The 22,065-nt window shown below is 36.7% G+C and overlaps 1 protein-coding gene and 1 pseudogene across 1 annotated transcript in view; one reads left to right on the top strand and one right to left on the bottom strand.

Moving 5' to 3' along the window:
- The window catches only part of FRK (fyn related Src family tyrosine kinase), a 127,492-nt gene that overhangs the window by 16,401 nt on the left and 89,026 nt on the right, over positions 1 to 22,065 (top strand). The window lies entirely within an intron of this gene.
- Positions 4,849 to 6,240, bottom strand: LOC100995368 (triosephosphate isomerase-like; annotated as a pseudogene).

The raw sequence follows: 22,065 nt of genomic DNA, 5'->3' as shown, positions 1-22,065 counted from the left end.
TTGGCTCTCTGTTTGTCTGTTATTGGTGTATAGGAATGCTTGTGAATTTTGCACATTGATTTTGTATTGACACTTTGCTGAAGTTGCTTATCAGCTTAAGGAAATTTTGGGCTGAGACAATGGGGTTTTCTAAATACACAATCATGTCATCTGCAAACAGAGACAATTTGACTTCCTCTCTTCCTATTTGAATACTCTTTATTTCTTTCTCTTGCCTGATTGCCTTGGCCAGAACTTTCAATACCATGTTGAATAGGATTGGTGAGAGAGATCATCCTTGTCTTGTGCCAATTTTCAAAGGGAATGCTTCCAGCTTTTGCCCATTCAGTATGATATTGGCTGTGGGTTTGTCATAAATCGCTCTTATTATTTTGAGATACATTCCATCAATACCTAGTTTATTGAGATTTTTTAGCATGAAGGGGTGTTGAATTTTATTGAAGGCCTTTTCTGCATATATTGAGATAATCATGTAGTTTTTGTCATTGGTTCTGTTTATGTGATGGATTATGCTTATTGTTTTGCATATGTTGAGTAAGCCTTGCATCCGAAGGATGAAACCGACTTGATTATGATGGATAACTTTTTATATGTTGCTGGATTCAGTTTGCCAGTATTTTATTGAGGATTTTCGCATCAATGTTAATCAGGGATATTGGCCTGAAATTTTCTTTTTTTTATTGTGTCTCTGCCAGATTTTGGTCACAGGATGATGCTGGCCTCATAAAATGAGTTAGGGAGCAGTGCCTCTTTTTCTATTGTTTGGAATAGTTTCAGAAGGAATGGTACCAGCTTCTCTTTGTACCTCTGGTAGAATTCAGCTGTGAATCCGTCTGGTCCTGGGTTTTTTTTGGTTGGAAGGCTGTTAATTACTGCCACAATTTCGGAACTTGTTATTGGTCTATTCAGGCATTCAACTTCTTTCTGGTTTCGACTTGGGAGGGTGTATGTTTCCAGTAATTTATCCATTTCTTCTGGATTTTCTAGTTTATTTGTGTAGAGGTGTTTATAGTATTCTCTGAGGGCATTTTGTACTTCTGTGGGATCAGTGGTGATATACCCTTTATCACTTTTCATGTCTATTTGATTCTTCTCTCTTTTCTTCTTTATTAGTCTGTCTAGCGGTCTATCTATTTTGTTAATCTTTTCAATAAACCACTTCCTGGATTCATTGATTTTTTGAAGGGTTTTTCATGTCTCTATCTCCTTCAGTTCTACTCGGATCTCAGTTATTTCTTGTCTTCTGCTAGCTTTTGAATTTGTTTGCTCTTGCATCTCTAATACTTTTAATTGCGATGTTAGGGTGTCAATTTTAGATCTTTCCCGCTTCCTTCTGTGGGCATTTAGTGCTATAAATTTCCCTCTAAACTCTGGGTTAGCTGTGTCCCAGAGATTCTGGTATGTTATGTCTTTGTTCTCGTTGGTTTCAAAGAACTTATTTATTTCTGCCTTAATTTCATTATTTACTCAGTAGTCATTCAGGAGCAGGTTGTTCAGTTTCCATGTAGTTGGGAGGTTTTGAGTAAGTTTCTTAATCCTGAGTTCTAATTTGATTGCACTGTGGTCTGATAGACTGTTTGTTATAATTTCCATTCTTTTGCATTTGTTAAGGAGTGTTTTACTTCCAATTATGTGATCACTTTTAGAATAAGTGCAATGTGGTGCTGAGAAGAATGTACATTCTATTGATTCAGGGTGGAGAGTTGTGTAGATGTTTATTAGGTCCGCTTGGTCAAGAGATGAGTTCAAGTCCTGAATACCCTTATTAATTTTCTGTCTCATTTTGGTCTGTCTAATATTAACAGTGGGTGTTAAAGTCTCCCACTATTATTGTGTGAGAGTCTAAGTCTGTTTGTAGGTCTCTAAGAACTTGCTTTATGAATCTGGGTGCTCTTATATTGGGTGCATACATATTTAGAATTGTTAGCTTTTCTTGTTGCATTGATCCCTTTCCCATTATGTAATGCCCTTCTTTGTCTTTTTTGATTTTTATTGGTTTAAAGTCTGTCTTATCAGAGACTAGGATTGCAACCCTGCTTTTTTTTTGCTTTCCATTTACTTGGTAAATATTCCCCCATTCCTTTGTTTTGAGCCTGTATGTGTCTTTGCACATGAGATGGATCTCCTGAATACAGCACATCAATGAGTCTTTACTCTTTATCTAATTTGCCAGTCTGTGTCTTTTAGTTGCAGGATTTAGCCCGTTTACATTTAAGGTTAATATTGTTGTGTGTGAATTTAATCCTGTCATTATGATGCTAGCTGGTTATTTTGCCCGTTAGTTGATGTAGTTTCTTCACAGTGTCGATGGTCTTTACAATTTGGTATGTTTTTGCAGTGTCTGAAACCCGTTTTTCCTGTCCATATTTAGTACTTCCTTCAGGAGCTCTTGTAAGGCAGGCCTGGTGGTGACAAAATCTCTCAGCATTTGCTTGTCTGTAAAGGATTTTATTTCTCCTTTGCTTGTGAAGCTTAGTTTGTCTGGATATAAAATTTTGGGTTTAAAATTATTTTCTTTAGGAATGTTGAATATTGTCCCCCACTCTATTCTGGCATGTGGGGTTTTTGCAGAGAGATCTGCTGCTAGTCTAGTGGGCCTCCCTTTGCTGGCAGGCAGGAATGTATAAGTCTGCTGAAGCTGCGCCCATACCTGCCCCTTCCCCCAGGTGTTCTGTCCTAGGGAGATGGGAATTTTATCTATAAGCCCCTGATTGGGGCTGCTGCCTTTGTTTCAGAGATGCCCTGCCCAGAGAGGAGGAAGCTACAGAGGCCATCTGGCTACAGCAGCTTTGCAGTGCTGTGGTGGGCTCTGCCTAGTTCGAACTTCCTGGTGGCTTTGTTTACACTGTGAGGGAAAAACCGCCTACTCAAGCCTCAGTAATGGTGGATGCCCCTTCCCTGACCAAGCTCTAGTGTCCCAGGTAGACTTCAGACGGCTGTGCTGGCAGTAAGAATTTCAAGTCAGTGGATCTTAGCTTGCTGGGCTCCGTGGGGGTGCGATCTGCTGAGCTAGACCACTGGGATCCCTGGCTTTCAGCCCCCTTTCCAGGGAAGTGAACGGTTCTGTCTCGCTGGTGATCCAGGCACCACTGGGGTATGAAAAAGACTCCTACAGCTAGCTTGGTGTCTGCCCAAACGGCTGCCCAGTTTTGTGCTTCAAACCCAGGGCCCTGGTGGCATTGGCACCCAAGGGAATCTCCTCGTCTGTGGGTTGCAAAGACTGTGGGAAAAGAGTAGTATCTGGGCTGGAGTGCACCGTTCCTCACGGCATAGTCCCTTACGGCTTCCCTTGGCTAGGGTAAGGAGTTCCCTGACCCCTTGAGCTTCCTGGGTGAGGTGACGCCTCATTCTTCTGCTTGCCCTCTGTGGGCTGCACCAACTGTCTAAACAGTCCCAATGAGATGATCTGGGTACCTCAGTTGGAAATGCAGAAATCACCCACCTTCTGTGTTGATCTTGCTGGGAGCTGCAGACCGGAGCTGTTCCTATTCAGCCATCTTGCGCACGACTTAATCCAAGATGCTTCAAGGAATCTTTTATACACAAGAACAACACATGATCCTCTTTGCACTTTCCTAGAAGACAGATAGGGAATGAATTAAGAAGCCCTGGTTTTCTTTTCTGGTATACAGTGGTTATAGACTATTCCTCTGTTTAGCCTTAGGCTGTTATAATCCAGAGAATACAGTGACATTTCAGATAAAAACAATAAAAAAGCAACTCAATACCTTGCATTTGTGTTATGCAATAGTTTATAGCAAAACAGACAGGTACTGGTTTTGATGATGAATCACTTTGAACTCTGTGCTATCTCTTATCAAAGTCTAACTCAGGGAAGCGATAGTTGAGGAAAATGGAAAGACATGCTATTGATTTAGTAGGTCCCGGGAAAATGATAGAAAACAAAATTATTACATAGTAATTAGTGGAGACCAAAGAATCCCAATAGATAATTTTTCACTTTTGAAAATTTTGGTGCTTAAAGAAATTTCTACCATCTTTTAAAGCATGAATCTCCATTATCCAAAATTTTTAGTATTATAAAATATTCTAGTTTATCAATTTTATCTTAAAATATATTTTATAAATACAAAATAATATATGTAACTTTCGGGTAGGTTCTAAAGCATAATAATTAATGAACATCCATATAACCAGCTAGCCCAAGACTTAGACTATTACTAGTAATGAGCCTATGAATTCTTCCCGTTTCCATTGTCAGAGTAAATCTTTTTTCCCAGAAGATGTTGATACCACCTAAATTTCTAATAGCAAATGCTGGAATCAATTCAAATATCTATTAATGGGTGAGGAATAATTTATGGCTTATTTATTGAATAAAATATGCAAGATTAAAGTAATGAATTGAGTGATGTATAATAACGGGTGCAATTTGGTAGCATAATATTGGGTGAAAAAAGTTTCAAGAGACTACATGTAACATAATTCTATTTTTATAAAGCCCACAAATAAGGAAAACCAAATAATATATTGTTTGCAAATGTATGTTAGTAAACTATAAAATATAGTAAGAGAATTATAAATGGATTGCTATTAGATTTACTTATTTGAGTATTATAGATTTTATACTTCCATAGGATATTATTAGAAGAAATTATTAGAAGTTATTTATGCCATGAAAAATAAAGGTAGCTAATATGCTGGCCATAAGGTCAAATATAGACATTGTGATTACACATATGTAGTTTTACCTTCTTTACATAAAGTCATTTACATATGACTTTCCCTTCTTTACACAATTATTTTCACTAAATTGTCCCTTAATATTATGCTCTTAAATAAGAAAGACATTAAAACAGATTTTGCAGTTTCTGCTGTCATTATTCACTATGACTTTTAAGACTTCCCCCATGTCCATTCTAATGACAAGAATCCTTAATATGTAGATCATGGACTTCTAGAGGTTCCAAGGATAGGCTTGAAACAGTTCATGAATCTTTGAAAATGTCTATAAAATTTCTTTGATTTTCTTTTTCCTTTTTTTTTTTTTTTTTTTTTAGTGCCAGGTGTTTATTCCCTCACACGTGGGTGGTTCACATACACAGCACACACAGGCGCGGGCACCGTGGGAGAGGGCAGCACTCATGGCTTCCGAGGGGAGGATCTTGGCCTCAGGGTGTAAGAAGGAAGAGGATGGTTTCTCTCCTTCCCTCATTAGGGCCTAGGGGACCCAGCAGCAAATCCTGCCCCTTCCACCTCTCAGCCAAGGAGAAGCCACCTTGGTGACGTCTAGTTCCAACGATTATACTAAGTGGAGAAGGGAGTGGCCTGGTCCCAACCATTACAGGGTGAAGATATAAACAGTAAAGGAAGGTACAGTTTGGATGAGGCCGCAAGAGGGGGCAGATGACACCATCAGAAACATGTGCAGGGGAGGGGCAGTTACTGGGCTTCTGGGCTGCTTAGTCCCTGGCTTGGCAGGAAGGGTAGGGAAGATGGATGGGGCTCATTGTTTGGCATTGATGATGTCCACGAATTCGGGCTTGAGGGAAGCATCACCCACGAGGAAGCCATCCACTTCAGGCTGGCTGGCCAGCTCCTTGCAGGTTGCCCCCGTCACAGAGCCTCCATAAATGGATACGGGTGCTCTGAGCCACCACATCAGAGATGTTGGACACCATTCTCAGAACTTCTCGTGTACTTCCTGGGCCTTCTGGGGTGTTGCAGTCTTGCTGGTACCAATGGCCCACACAGGCTCGCAGGCCAGGACGACCTTGCTCCAGTCCTTCACGTTATCTGCGATGACCTCTTTCTTCTCGAAAACAAACTTCTCAGTGATGCCACTTCCCTTTCAGCTAGCTTCTCCCCAGTACAAGCGATTACTCTGAGTCCCTGTGCCAGAGCATGGGCCACTTTCTGCCCAATCAGCTTATCTGACTCCCCAAAGACATGCCTACTCTCTGAGTGCCCCAGGACCCTCGATTGGCTTTGCAGTCTTTGATCATGCCAGGGCTGATCTCCCAAGTAAAGGCCCCGTTAGTTACTTTGTAGCAGTTCTGCGCAGCCACAGCAATCTTGGGCTCTAGCTTCTGGGGCAAAGTCGATATAGGCAGTGGGGAGAGTGCAAACCACCTCAGTGTTGGCCGGCACCTTGGCCGCGTTCAGAGTGCGGATGAGCTCCCCCAGGCTCTTCTTCCGTCGGTTCATCTTCCAGTTCCCCCCAACGAACTTCCTGGAGGTCGCCATGGCCCTGGAGCTGAGGCACTGAAGGTCAGCGTCAGCCTTCTGTGATTTTCTAGGTTGGGGATTATAGGTTTTATGATATTCTAAAAGGTATCATGTTAAAAAAAATGTAAGAACCTGTGTTGTGAGATTAGTATGGGCAAAAGCTTAAGGTTCATTTCTCTTGAAAAGTTGAATTGCTTCCTCATAGCAGATACTAAAAATTTATTACACATCATGGTTTTCTTTATTTTTAGCCACTAGGAAGCTCAGAGTCCAGCTAATGCTTATTCATAATAACCATATTTGTCTTTAAGTCTGGCTTATTTTCTTCCTTCTCACACTCTTTTTTGAATTCTTTTAAATTGTTATTCTATAGAACATATGTGGAGTTTTATAGGCATCTGCTATTTTAACCTACTCTAATACATGAATAATAATGATCAGTCTTGACATGTTTTACATTTTAGAACCTTAAATTATAAAGAAAAAATTTTTTATATCTTAATCTATATACTAATTAAAAAATACATTTTTAAATTGCCTTTCTGAGCTTGGTTGGAAGACTCATTGTAAACCAAACATGACAGGCTGTTTGACAGAATTGTAATTAATGAATGTTGGCCAGAAACCTCCTCTAGCTACTTCCTTACCTGGCTCCCATTTTGCTTCTGTGGCTCTCATGCTGGTTGGTGCTGTCTCCCCTGCCTCTTACCTTGTTTATCCCATTGCTTTTCAATTCTAACTGTGCACATCTTTGCTGGAGAATTTGACACAAGCTCCCTGTGCTTTCCCCTCATTTGCGGGTTTGTACACATGTGTAGGATTCATTCTGTTTTCCTCCAAATCTGCAAAGCAAGGCAGGAAAGTGCCTTCAGTTGGGCCTTTCTTCACTCTACCTGAATGAGACCCAGGTGCAGTAGAGGAGAAATATGAGGTGTAGAGAAAACAATCAAGACAAAGAAAAAGAGGAGACACATTAGTTTAAAATGTGGGTAAAAAAGGCAGGTGAATTTTTAATAAACATTAGAAAAGAAGATGTTTATTAAACAAATGACCCCAAAGGCAAAAATAAAAGAAATAAGCTAATGTTTAAGGAAAACAAGTAAAGTGAGAATGTGTGAGAAACGATAGAGAATAAGAAGGGATTTATGAGTAGACAGATAATAGTATGCAGTAGCTGAGGGAAGACTGGATGTGGATATTGTGCTCAGTATGGAAATAAGTCAGACAAATATGGGCATGCCAGAAAGTTCATGATTCTGTGCTTATATTATTTTAATTATATTTTTAAAGTCCCTGGAGCTTTTGCTCCTTTACCATTGGGTCTGTAGTGTAGAAAATGAAATTCTAATCATTGTCATTGAAAGTGAATTAAGCCCATTTCTTCCCTCATTCTACTTTCTTTATATCAACCAAATTATCTATTACACTTTGGTGTTGTTTATCTTTCTTAATGTAAAAAGAAAGCAATGCACAAAAATACGAACACCTGTTGTACAGGCAGTGGAACCAAGTAAGAGACTTCAGGGACCTAAAATTGAATTTGTTAAAGCAACTTAATAGTAATATAAAAAATCTTTTCTATTTGCTAATGGGAAATTGGCTGTACAGGCATTTTAAAGGTGGTAAAACCAAAGGCTTCTGTAGGGTATTAGAGTAAGTTAATAGCTTTGCTTGGCTGAGTGATTCAGAAAGTCTACAAAGAAAGCAGTGATACATTTGGGTGTGCCTGACATTCTCCATTAGGACAAACATGAAATATGTGTTATTTGCTGACTTAATATTCAAAGAAATACTATGTTAATAATACTAAAAGTAACTTTTTTTCTCTTGGCATGCTCACATGTAGAATATGAAATTGCTTTTTGAGGAGTTAAAGGAATACATAATTGAACTTGGATTAGAGAAGGTTCATATGTTTCTGCACAGTTCCAATGTTGACATAGGACAGTGCTCATTTAATTTGCTCAACATATCTGTACATTTAATTTACAGTTAAGTACATTGATATCTATGTTGTAATGTTATTTTACTTATTTAATGAATAAAGGATTATTTTTTTCCTTTTCAAAAGAATATTACCACCTTGTTTGACTTTGAAAGTCACTTCCCAGAAGCTAATTTTCTCAAAAGCAAGGGAAGACTATCTCTCAGGAATCTTTGCTCAACAGTTTTGGGATGATATAAAGGATTTTGTTTTACCATTTCTATTGCATCATTGTACACTGACAGGTCATTGAGCACACTTGGGTGATTCAATTTTGTACAGAGGGTATTATGAGAAAAATGATCCCAAATTATTTTTCAAACTGATGTTTTTTGTTATCAATGTAACATTATATTTTACCAACTTTTGTTTGCTGTAATTTTGTACCATGTATAGAAATAGGGGTATAAGTAATGAATGTTTTAGTTTGATCCAGCAGTAAGTAAGTATATTTGCTGAGGGCAACCCAAGTAATTGGCTCACTGCATTCCTGAAGCTTATCTTATCAAACAGATATCAGACACTGCTGAAAGATGGAGGTGGAAGGAACTATCCCTGTTACTCGAAGATTTGTCGTAGAAAGAGGCTTTGTCTAAGCAAAGAAGGAAACTCTGTCATTTCTTCTTAAGTTGCTGATCTAGTTTAAGAAGCAAAGTATATTTGCTGAAACTTATTTTTAAAAAAAGTGCAGGCAGCTCTCCCACTGCTTGTTCCTTTTCTGTCCAGACATTTTTCCTAGAATGGAAAACTGAAATTAAATCACTTTTAATGGAACTTAGAGGTAATGGTGATTGAGAAAGAGAGCCAGATGAAGAGAAAGAAAATAGATAGCATTACAGGATGGAGGAAAAGAAGGATAAGAATAGGGAGAAGGCAATATTTAAATTTCTATTATAAAAGGAAAGTAGCAAGTGTCAAACAATCTCTCTCTACTGTAAATAGAAACCATAGAAACAGATATTCACCTGCTCGCTATTTATTTACGGGTAGTTGTTGCAACAACTGAGTACTTGTTAGCCAGCAATGTTGAAAAAAAAGTGAGTACAGTAGTGATTAAGGAAAACGTTTAAGAATTAATTCTACTAATAAGCCAATGAGTTGATAGTTTGATTTTAAGGAATAGCTACATACAGCGTATGACAGTTTTCCTTGCTTCTTCATTTTTTGATTTGGGCATTGGTTATATTTAATCCAAATTTACTAGCTGTCATGTGCTAATACTTTGCTAGTGAGTTATATTAGCAGATTATAACTTTGAAACAGAATTTTCATTCAATGTTATTATGTAGAGAGTTTCTGAATGTGTGTTTTTGATGGATATGTAGATGTGAGTAATGGTTGTAGTTATATTGGAAAAGAATAAGACTGTTAGAAATGTTATAATGTGGATGATCCTTAAGCATCCTGTGAGGTCAACTGAAATTGGATATTTGTGTACTGATTTCTTAGAACAATTTTTGACCTCTCTTGAGGTCACCACTATAACTTAAATTCTCATTAGTAAAGAATTAAATCATTTGTCAAAACTAAGTTCTTCTTGGAAGGCCAAGCAGCAGCAAACAAAATCAGTATTGTTAACTCTTAAAAACAATGCTTGACTCTACTTCCCCTCTGATTACTGCACATGAATCTCTACTATATAGCAAAACTCTGAAAAAGTTGCCTATACTCAGGGTCCTAATTTTTTCTTCTCTCTCTGATCCCCCACACCACAATTTTAAAATTTTTATTATAAAAAAGTTCAAACATATAAAAAGGATAGAGAACAGTACCACTAGGTACCATTACTCAACTTCAACAATTCTCAATATATGGCAATCTTATCTCATCCTTATATTAATATTTCTTCTTCCCACCCAATTTCCATCCACTATGGTGTTATTTCAAAGCAAATCCTAGGCATCATATAATTCTATCTGTAAATCATTTTGTAAGTATATCTAAAATACATGAAATACTCTTAATAAACAAACATAATTATAAAATAATCTCTCCTAAAAAATAAAATAACCCTAATATTACCAAGTATCCAGGGTAAAACTTCTCACAGTTTTATAGTTTGTTTTTTATGGTTTATTTGAATCCAGATTTTTGTGGGTATGTCTTGTGGTTGCTTGTGAGTCCACATAAAGTCCATTTGTTATAATTGATTTGTCTCTTTTAATCTTGTTTAATATGGGTCTTCTCTCTGCGTTAGTTTCCTTGCAATTTATTTCCTTTGCCTGTGGAATTTCCCACAATCTGAATTTTGCTGACTCATTCTCTCTTGAACACACTGCAGTTAGACTATTCTTCTTACTACTCTGGGAAGCTGCTCTTATCAAAAGTCACCAAGGAAATTCCACATCGTAATACTTGTTGGTCAGATCTTAGTCCTCATTTTAGTTATCTACATTATTTTTGATACATAATAATTATACATATTTATGGTGTACATGTGATATTTTGATTCATGCATACAATATATAATGATCAAGTCGGGGTAATTGGGATATCCATCACCTCAAACACTGATCAATTCTCCGTGTTGGGAGCATTCCAAATTCTCTCTTCTAGGTATTTTGAAATATGCAATTACTGTTAAGTATAGACATCATGCTGTACTATTAAACATTATAACTTATTCCTTCTGTCTAACTGTATGTTTTTACCCAGTAAACAACCTCTGTTCATCCCATGAATGCAGGAGCATTCATCCCATGACCCGGCCACGCAAAGGTTACCCCAGCTCTGTCAACAGCAAATATCCTCCATTTGCTCAGGCCAAATACCTTGGAATCGTTCTGATTTCCATTTTCTTTTCACACCTCATTTCCAGACACATTGCTTTGCCTCTTCCTTCAGCAGTGTCCACAAATGAACCATCTCTCACCAGCTCCTGTCCCCATCTGGTCCAACCTACCTTGAACTTTCAATCTGGCTTAGAGTGATAGTTTCCTAACTGGCCTCTGTGATGTAACCCTTACCTTAAATACAGTCTATGCTCAACCTAGCAGGCAGAGTGACCCCATTAAAATGCCAAAAAATTAAAATTACTTCTCTGTTCAAAATCCTCCAGCAGTTTTCTCTCTGACTTAGAGTTGACTTCTGAGTCTCCTTGCAGGGCCTTTCAAGGCCCTAATTATCTCTCATTTACACCATCACTTCTCTGACTTAATTCCTCATTTCTTTTTCCTTGGCTTCTTCCACTTCTGCCACAGGACTTTTATGAGGCGGAAAAGTAGACACCTAGTTGAAAAATGATTTTATAAAATTTGTTTAGAGCCTAGATTTTAAAATTTATTGTTCAATAAATTTGTACAAAATAAAGAGAAAAATAACTGGCTCAATTAGAATTTAAAAGCTGAAGAACTGGTCTCATAGATATAATACCTTGCTCTATCCTGAACCACTGATCTATGGGCTTAGGACAAATTATCCCTAAGTAATTTATTTTTATATTAAAGGGAAAGTGTCTTTTTTGGTCCATGTATGTGTACATTTATCCTGAGGATATTGGTAAACATAGCCAGTTTTAAAGTCTATTGATATTGTGGTAATGACTATTATTCTTACTTAGATATTTGAATTGAAATGTAACCTTTTAATTAGCTTGTGCTGATGTTTCATCTCTGCCTGGCAGTTCAAATTGATCTTATTAATAACTGGCTGCCTGTGTTCCATCATAGAGTCTGGAGAACACAGTCTTTCTTGCTCAAGTATGCTGAGTGCAAGAAGGGACAATCTGAGAGGTGAAAATAGTCTCTAGTATTTCTAAAAATGACAACAAAAGGCTACGTTATTAATAAACAGATTTCTAGATTTCAGTCCTAGGCATTTCACAACCCTTGATTGCATTTGCTTTTCTCTTATTTCCATAATTTAAAATTTTTTATTCTTTTTTGCTTATCACAGGCATGAATTCCATTATTTATGTCTGCAAAGAAGAATTTTTTTAATGAATTGAATGCAATATATACACACCCCCAAAAAGCTGTAAACATGGAAAAACAATGTGAATCAATTCTGCGGTGCTATTACATAAAATTACTCTCTGCATCTCAAAGATGTTTCTCCCTCCCTCAAGAAATTAAACATGGCCATGAAATATAAATGAATATGTATTTGCAGTAATGCTACTTGACATTTTAGTTGAATTAACAGAACTTCCAATATTAACCAACATTAATTAACAATGTAAAGTGTTTAAACATGGATTGTAATAACAATGCTGAGTGGATTATGCACATTCATCAATACACCACATGTTTGTTAAAGATTTCTCTTCAAATTCTGTATTATTAAGCAAACTTATTAAACCTGCCATGTGAATCTTGATTTTTTTTTTCTATACATATTCTGTAATGATCACTCCTTCCTTAGGATATCGTGGTGTTGGGGATAGGCTGCAAGTTTGCCTCTTTTTCTCTTAAATGTCAATCTTTTCTCATTTACATGTAAGAGAACATTGTAAGAAAAGCATCTCTTTTTTCTCATGTGTTGCAGATAATGTTTTTCAGTTTTAGCTCGCCTTTTGACTTTTATTATGTTTTTTTGCTACACAAAATTTTAAAAATATTTCTATAATATTGCCTATTAGTCTTTCACTTTATGATTTTTACCTGTGTTGATTTTCTCAGAAAAAATTTATTGTCTTCCATGTGCTCCATATGTGGATGAATCTGAGAAATGATACACAGTTCCTGACCCTGTAGGCCTTAGAATACAATGAGGGATTCATTTTATTAGGAAGGAACCTTATGTTGGAAATTTTTCTACAGCTTCCTCTTGTGTATATTTTGGATATGAATTTAATTATAATGTCAGAATTATGGTGACAGTCTGTTAGAATGAAGTAATGAGAAATAATTGTAAGTCTGGGAAAATCTTTTAGGAATTTAAAAATATCTGAGAGTTTGGGACAGTTTTCATGTGAATGATCATATTGTTTCTCAAAATAAATTTTATTCCTAATCTGCTGTTTCATATTTCATAGATAAATTGGTTAAAGATAACCAAGACATGGTGTATTTTTATAACACTTTCATCTTTTAAGAAACAAATTGAAAGAAACCTAACTGAATCTATTTCTAGCTGATCTTGATGTAATTTTGATGTCAGACTTGGGGGTCACATGGCTTTGTGGGAGTCCATGGACTCTAATTCTGATTGGCTTAGATGTACACAGATCCATTGAGTTGATTTCTTACTCCAAATTGGGGTGATGTGGAGTTTGGAACATAAATTAAAAGTATTGTTGTGAATGTGTACTCATTTCTCTGCCATCCAAATTGTTCAATATCCACTTTAAATCTAACTTCCTGCATTACATCTCTTCTCAACCATTAGAGCTAGATGTGATTTTCCTCCTCTCTGAAATTCACTGAAGTATTTTTGGCACAAAGTAATATGTTATGTTATAATGACATTTTTGAATGTTACTAAAATATATTTTTCAGGTGATATATGTATAACAAATTTATTATACAAAAGTAAAATATCTTAGTTTTCATGTGCTTATGTTTTCTGCATGAAAGTAATCAGTGTACATATTCCACTTTTTTACTTCTATGCATTTTAAGGTGCTACCCAGTCTTCAGCTTAATTTTTCTAATTTTCATATTTCTGTCAGTGAATTAATCATAATTTAACCCTCATCTTAACAGTTAGCATTTAGACTTTCTTACACTTTTTATTTTTCTAATGTTTGAATAGCATAGCAACAAATTTCTTCCCATATAAAGATTTTTCCATGTTTTGCACGATTTTTTTAAGGATAGAGTCCAAGAATCTGAATTACTGAGCCAAACAATGAATGATTTAAGGCTCTTACTGCTTATTGCCAAATATGTTTGTAAAGGATCCTACTGACTGCACAGCTTAAGGGCTTAGTCCCACAGGAGTGTCCTCTACTGCGGATACCAGCTACAATCCCCAGGTTGTGACCTTTGCTTCTGACCAACTAGCTATAAATTGGGTGCTTCCCATGACCCACTCTTGGGGTTTGATTAGTTTGCTCGAATGGCTCACAGAACTCAGGGAAACACGTTTACCAATGTATTCCAAAGGATATTGTAAAGGATACAGATTAACAGCCTGATGAAAGAGACTCACAGGGTGAGGTATGGGGAAAGCAATGAAGGGTTTCCACACCCTCCCCAAATGCACTACCCTCCAGACACATCCACATGTTCAGGGCTTTTTTATGGAGGGTTTATCACGTGGGTATGATCAATTATTAGATCTCCAGCTCTTCCCTCCTCATGGCTTGTTCTTTCTGGTGACCAGCCCCAATTCAGAAGCCCACCATGTGTTACCCCATTAGAACAAAAGATGCTCCTATCACCCAGGAAATTCCAAAGGATTAGGAGCTTTGTGCCAGAGAGCTCCTAAAACTCTTATCATTTTCTGAGTGATAGGAGCGCTAGGTGCATATTTTATTTTAATATTTGGGAAATGATTTTGGCTGAGTTCTCGGATTCCCCAAAGTAAGTTGGCAAAACCACGAGTGGTCAGGCACACTGGACCAAGGGAATTAGCATTTTATGGGACACCTGAGGGATCATCCTCTCTCCCTTACCTCTGTCCCTGACTATGGATCAAAAAGAAATTGAGAGGGTCTGAACTGTGGAGTGGCTGGCTCATTATAATCTCAAACTCTGTTCTACTATGAGGCCAGGAAAACACCTGTTTCAGATACCAACTCTGTACCACACAAATATGGATTATACCTTCGTCCGAGGGGTCTGTGGTTCATAAATAAAAACTGATCATTGTAGGCCATGAAGAAATTCAATTTCAAAGAGTAAGAATTTATACGGTACTTTCTGAGATGGCTAGAAAATAAATAGGATCTGGAATTAATAAAGTTAAACTAAAACAAACAAAAATACAAAATAATTGGAAAAAATTTTCCTTAAAAATCAGGTTAAAAAAGGGATTAAGGGCACAATATCAGAGTATTTTGATTTTTAGATAGATGATGATGAATGAAAGGACCTTCAGATGGAAAAGGGGTGACTGATAGATCTGGATTTGCATTCTAGCACTGTGGCTTGCTAATTTGACCTCAGAAAAGGCTTAAAACATCTCAGTTTCCTTGTGTAGGAAGTGATTGTAAGAGTGCTTCCTTTATAGGGTTGTTCTGTAGAATAGATGAATAGTTAATGTAAATAATTTGCACGGTGCCTGGCCCTTACTTTATGCAATAGAACAATACTGAATTAAATTGATGATTTAGGAAGCTTTTATTCTGAAGAGCAAAGAGAGAATAAACAATGAAAGTGAATTTGGTATGACTCACTACTACACAAGCAGTACCTAAATAGGTAGGTGCTCAATAAATATGTGTAAAATAAATAAGAGATTATTGAACTTAAACCTTAAGGCTGTAGTATCTCTCATAGCACTTAATCCATTGCATCATCATTATCTGAGCATGATTTTAGGCCCTGGGGTTACAGCAGTGTACAAAACAGACAAAAATCCCTATTCTCAAGTTGTTTAATTCTAGTGGGGAGGCAGAAAATAAACAAAACAAAGAAGTAAGTTATAGACTATATTAGAAGATGAGAAGCATTTTTGAGAAAATTAGAAGGAGAAATAAGCAGTGTGAGATGAGTGGTGTCACTATTTTAAATGGGATAGTTAGGGAAGATCTCACAGAGGTGGTGAATTGAAGGATCTAGTGAAGAGCGTTCCAGGCAGAGGAAAGAGAAGGTGAAAAGTCCCTGAGGAAGGAGCTTGCTAATTGTGCCCAGGAACATGGAGGAGCTTGATGTGGCTGGAGCAGAGTGAGCAAAACAGAATGGCAGGTCCCACATCTCAACTGTCTGCTCAGTGAGGGCAGGAACTGGAAGTTTCCTCTTTCCTTCCAATGACAACATAAGGCTAAGCATTGTAGGATTCAGGACATAAATGTTCTCTGCCTAAATATATTGATAAGTGAATTACTGAATGCTATGAGTTGAAGTATGTCCCCCCAAAGTCTTTATGTGGAAGTCCCCAACCGCCTTTACCCTCAGAATGTGACCTGATTTGGAATAGAGACATTGCAGATCTAGTTAGTTAGGAGGAGACCATACGGGCATAGGATGGAGCCCTAATATGTACTTATATAAAGGGGAAATTTGGAGACTCAGACATACACACAGGAAGAATGCTATGTGAATGTGAGGCAGAGATTGGAGTGATGTATCTACAAATTAAGGGATGCCAAAGACTGCCAACAAAACACCAGAAGCTAGGAGAGAGCCATGGAACAGATTTTCCCTCACTGACCGCAGAAGGAGCTAACATGCTGACATGTTGGCCTCAGACTTGTAACCTTGAGAGCTGTAGGAAGAAGGTACATTCCTGCTAAGCTAACCCATTTGTAGTGCTTTGTTACAGCAGTGCTAGCTAACTAACACACTGAATGAATGTTTTCTTTTGATAGAGTCCACACCCTATGTTAAGAAAAAAACATCCAGTTTTTAAATAATCAAAAGACTGAAATTTTATTAGATAAAAATGCAATTAGTCAAGGAACATATGTAGAAAATTTAAATTTGTTAGTATAGGAAATTTTTAAAAATAAATTGTGATTTCCTGTCAGAAAAAATACTGATGGTACTGAGTAGTGATAAGGGTTTTGTGACAGTATAACCAGTTAACATCAAAACTGAGTTAAATTGCAGAAAACCCAGTTGGTGTCTGCTGGTGAAATGCTTGGTGTGTGGGGAAAACCTCCTACACATCTGGTATCAGAAGTGGTGTATTTTATTGAGTGTTGACTGTGCAGTAAAAGGAGTCAGTTTCTACCTACCATATAGGCACTTATTATAAGCATTTTAATGACTCAGTTTTCTTTTCCTGTAGATACTGGATAGCTTCTCCTCTGAACCCTGACTTTGTCTCTGAACAGTTCCTCACTTCCCTTTGGCCAGCATCTCTAACTGTCCTGTCCACTCCTATATATCAGCCTTTTTTTTTTTTTAACTCAAAGCTCATGTTTCATTTTGCATTTTTCTTTTAATGTCTTTTATCATGATTTTTCTAATCATATTATTTTTTCTTCTTTAAGCCCTTTTATAATTTTTGTTTATTGAATCTGTTGTAGACCTATAGGACTGGATTACAAATGTTCTGCTTTCCCTTTTACTTTTGAATAGTTCTTACTTTATGCTATTTTTATTTATCCTATTTTGTGCATATTAACATATTTGTGAATTATGAATTATCAGTTATAATGACCTTTTATAATTTGATGATTTTAGAAAAACTCCAAACTCCAATTTTTCTAAATTTACATTGTTGTGCCTAGTTTTTAAAAAATTAAATTGAAAAAAATTTATCTGACACTGTACTTTGATAATTTCTGTATCTTTTCACCTTTGGTGACTTGATAAGAAATATACACTCAGATTCGATTTTTTAAACCAGTCTTAAATTCTATGACTTGATGGGAGCATTTAGGCCACTTATATTCACTATTATAAGTATTTTCTTCTGTCAACCTATTTGACAGTTTAAAAAATTATGCTGTCTTGTCTCTTTTCTGTTAAGGCTGTTTATTTGCGACTATGTTTTTGTTTTGTTCTAGTAGTATGATGGGAGGAAGTTATTTCATGTTAAAGAATAGCAGTTTGAACATTGTTGGATGATTTAAATATGCTCTCTCATTAGCCCTCAAAATCACTTTGTGAAGTAATTAGTAACAATTACTTTGAATTCATCTAACAGTTTTCCAACACATCTAACACATCGTTCCTAATGCATTTAACAGTTTAGGATGGCCCACAGGCAACTCTTTAAGACCTGATCCTATTCCTGCAGGAACATGACAAGTTATACATAAAGCAATAGCCAATACTTCAGAGATTTATTATAAATTCCTTATCATCTCTTCCCTACTTTATACCTTATTCCATGCCCAGTTTTGACACGTCTTTCTCCACTATTCAGTTTGCCCCGTTTTGGTATTCAGCTGATGATTTCTTCAGGTGTTGGTTACTGGCATCATTCACTGATGCTACATTTCCTTCCTTCTGGTAAATTCTTTGTAGAATTAGTAAGTCACCTTTTGGCTTCTCAAAGCCTTTTGTTGTGGACAAAGCAACCAGCTCTCTCTAACTTGGATCCCAAAGAATTTGGCTCCTTGAAAGACATCTTATCCACATCCCTGACATTTTATCATCAGTTAAAAAAAAAAACAAAACCTAATGGTGGGTGGGCAGGTGGGTGTGTTACACGTGTCTTTCCTTCCTTCCTTCCTTCCTTCCTTCCTTCTTTCCTCCCTTCCCCCCTCCCTCCCTCCCTCCTTCCTTCCTTCCTTCCTTCCTGGTTTAACTTATGTTTTTCTATTATGAATCATACTTTTGGTGTCACGTCTAGGAACTCTTTGCCTAGCCGGAGATCCTGAAGGGTTTTGCCTTGCTTTTTACATTAGTACAATTTGATTAGAGAATTATTTGCTGCACACTTCTCAACTGAAATCAGAAGTCTTGATTCTAAAGTTCAAAACTATGTAAATGAATAAATGGATGACAGACTTAGCCATAGTGTATATAGCTAGAGTCTTTCCTTTTAAAAAATATTTTTATGGCTTTTAGCATTATAGAAACACAAAGTTCCTCTTCTATGGGTACTGTCATGAAGGAGGGAGGAGCATGGAAAGATAAGGCCCCTGTTCTCTGTGCTTTATTGAGTTATTGGTAGATTACTCTAGAGTTATTGGTAGATTACTTTTATAGAGTTATTGGTAGACTCCAATTGAAATGTCAAGGAGATATTAAGGTGCTGAATTTTTTTCCATTCAATTCTACTTTACTCTTTGCAATAACCCTGTGAAGAATGTACTATTATTACCCCCTTTTTAACTCAGATGAGTTTCCTCATCTCAGTTTAACTCAGATGAGGAAACTGAGGCCAGAGGCCATGCAACATATGGAATATACTCCTTTACAGTGAGTAAATGGCAAACTTTGGATTCAACATAAACAGAGAACTATAGCTTGTTTTCCCAACAGTATTTATTATTCTGTATTGTGGAACCAATGACAGATAACTCATATTATTAACAGAGGATTATAACACACAAATATTAGTAATAGGAAGGACATTGGTAAGAAGTAGGCTATAACAAATAAAGATATAACCACATATGTTGGGTGCTTTTAGGTCTTCTAATAAGTCTAGTTTTGTAAAAGGTCAAAATGACAAGAACGTGGTTTCAAGCTTTATCATATCTGGAAAAGAGTTGTTTAATTTGAAAACATATTTATGGTCTAGGTATAAGTTCATGATGATTTCACCATCAGTGGCAGGAATTTCCTTTTACTGCTGAAATTCAATAGAATATTTCATAGTCAACTACAGAGTAGATTCCATATATAGATTTTAAGATAAAGTTTTAGTCATTTTTTGAATAAAGTGAAAGCAAACAATACATTTTTGTTTACTTTTCAATCTGAATATATCTTTTCCAAAAACCTCAGCTAATTGGGAGCATAACTTTTCATAACAAATATTGCCAATTAGATATTTACTTTCTTGATTCCAGAATTAGAGCTTCATCCAGCTGGTCCTCTGCAATGTGTGGCTATGTCTACACCTTTCTAAACAAAGAAGCAATGGCGGTCTATGTGATATCTTTTGACAGATCTTCTGGGGCCTCACTAATTCTAATTTCTTCCTTTCATGGGGCCTGCAATTCTTTCTATTCTTTGCTTTAAAGCCCTCTCTCCAGAAGACCTTTTTTAAAAAGGTAAGACATTTATGCAGCCAAAAAACACATGAAAAAATGCTCACCATCACTGGCCATCAGAGAAATGCAAATCAAAACCACAATGAGATATCGTCTCACACCAGTTAGAATGGCAATCATTAAAAAGTCAGGAAACAACAGGTGCTGGAGAGGATGTGGAGCAATAGGAACACTTTTACACTGTTGGTGGGACTGTAAACTAGTTCAACCATTGTGGAAGTCAGTGTGGTGATTCCTCAGGGATCTAGAACTAGAAATACCATTTGACCCAGCCATCCCATTACTGGGTATATACCCAAAGGACTATAAATCATGCTGCTATAAAGACACATGCACACGTATGTTTATTGTGTCACTGTTCACAATAGCAAAGACTTGGAACCGACCCTAATGTCCAACAATGATAGACTGGATTAAGAAAATGTGGCACATATACACCATGGAATACTATGCAGCCATAAAAAATGATGAGTTCATGTCCTTTGTAGGGACATGGATGAAGTTGGAAATCATCATTCTCAGTAAACTATCGCAAGAACAAAAAACCAAACACCGCATATTCTCACTCATAGGTGGGAATTGAACAATGAGAACACATGGACACAAGAAGGGGAACATCACATTCTGGGGACTGTTGTGGGGTGTGGGGAGGGGGGAGGGATAGCATTGGGAGATATACCTAATGCTAGATGATGAGTTAGTGGGTGCAGCGCACCAGCATGTCACGTGTATACATATGTAACTAACCTGCACATTGTGCACATGTACCCTAAAACTTAAAGTATAATAATAATAATTAAAAAAATGAAAGAAAAAGGAAAAAATAAGTAAATAAATACATAAAAACGTAAATATCTTATCAGGAAAGCAGATATTCTCCCCAAGTAACTCACGTCATTTCCATACCCTCCTTGATGGTAAGGAAGCAGGAGCCAGGAAAGTTATATTCACATGGGTCAGTCTAATGTGTGTGTGTGTGTGTGTGTGTGTGTGTGTGTGTGTGTAGGTTCTCAGGATTCTATAGCAGCAGACATAAACTGTATGAAAAGATTTCTGTGATCAAACTTTTCAGTGGAATTTTTTTTTTCAAAAGCCAACCTAGTTATTTTCAAGTGTAACTAAGAAAATGTTAGGGCTATAAAATTAAATGTAGCTTTGAAAAATTATTCTTTCTTACGTACAGTTTACACACAGTAAAATAACAGATTTTAAGCTTACATTTCAATGGAATTTGATAAATGTATATCAAATAACACAACAATAATGATGTAGAACATTTCTTGGTTATATAGATGAGAGGTTTGTATGTTGCCCAGGCTGGCTTCGAACGCCTAAACCTCGCCTCCTTATGCACCAGGACAACAGGTCTGAGCCACCGCTGCTCCCAATGTAGAACATTTCTATTACCTCAGGAAATTCCATATCACTTTCCAGATACTCTCCCTTTCCCTGCCCCTGTAATTCCATCACCATAGCTTAGTTTTGCCTATGCTGGCACTTCATATAAATGCAATCATATATCTACTTTTCTGTGTCTTGCTTCTTTGGCTTGATATAATGGTTTTGAGGCTCAATCATATTGTTGCATGTATCATTAGTTTGCTGATTTTTGATTCTGAGTACCAGTTGACTATATTGTAATTTGTTTCTCCATTCTGTTGTTGATGAACATTTTGGCTGCTTCCCATTTTTGTCTATTACAAACAAAACTCATATTAACATTTTTGTGCAAGTCTACTTGTGGCCATATGCTTTCATTTTTCTTAAGTAAATACCCAAGAGTGGAATTGCTGCATCATAGAGTCAATGTATGTTTAACTTTATAAGATATTGCCAAATATTTCTCCAAAGGCCTTGTACTATTTTGACTTTACATATGAGAGATGCTCCACATCTTTGCCAATATTTGGTATTGTTAGTCTTTTTGTTAGCTATTCTATTTGTTATGAATTGCCATCTCACGTTGGTTTTAATTTGCATTTCCTTGATGACTAATGATGTTGAGCACATTTTCCTGTGCTTATTAGCCAACTTCATATTTCCTTTTGTGAAGTGTCTCTTTAAGTCTTCTGCCCATTTAAAAATTCAACATCTGGACATACTTGGAGTTCGTTTTTGTTGACTGCTTTTTTGCCTGAGTATGGGTTACTCTTCAGTTTCTTTGCTA

Source organism: Pan paniscus, chromosome 5 (assembly GCF_029289425.2).
Source record: "Pan paniscus chromosome 5, NHGRI_mPanPan1-v2.0_pri, whole genome shotgun sequence".
Classification (NCBI taxonomy): domain Eukaryota; kingdom Metazoa; phylum Chordata; class Mammalia; order Primates; family Hominidae; genus Pan; species Pan paniscus.
This window is presented reverse-complemented; position numbering and strand designations above follow the sequence as displayed.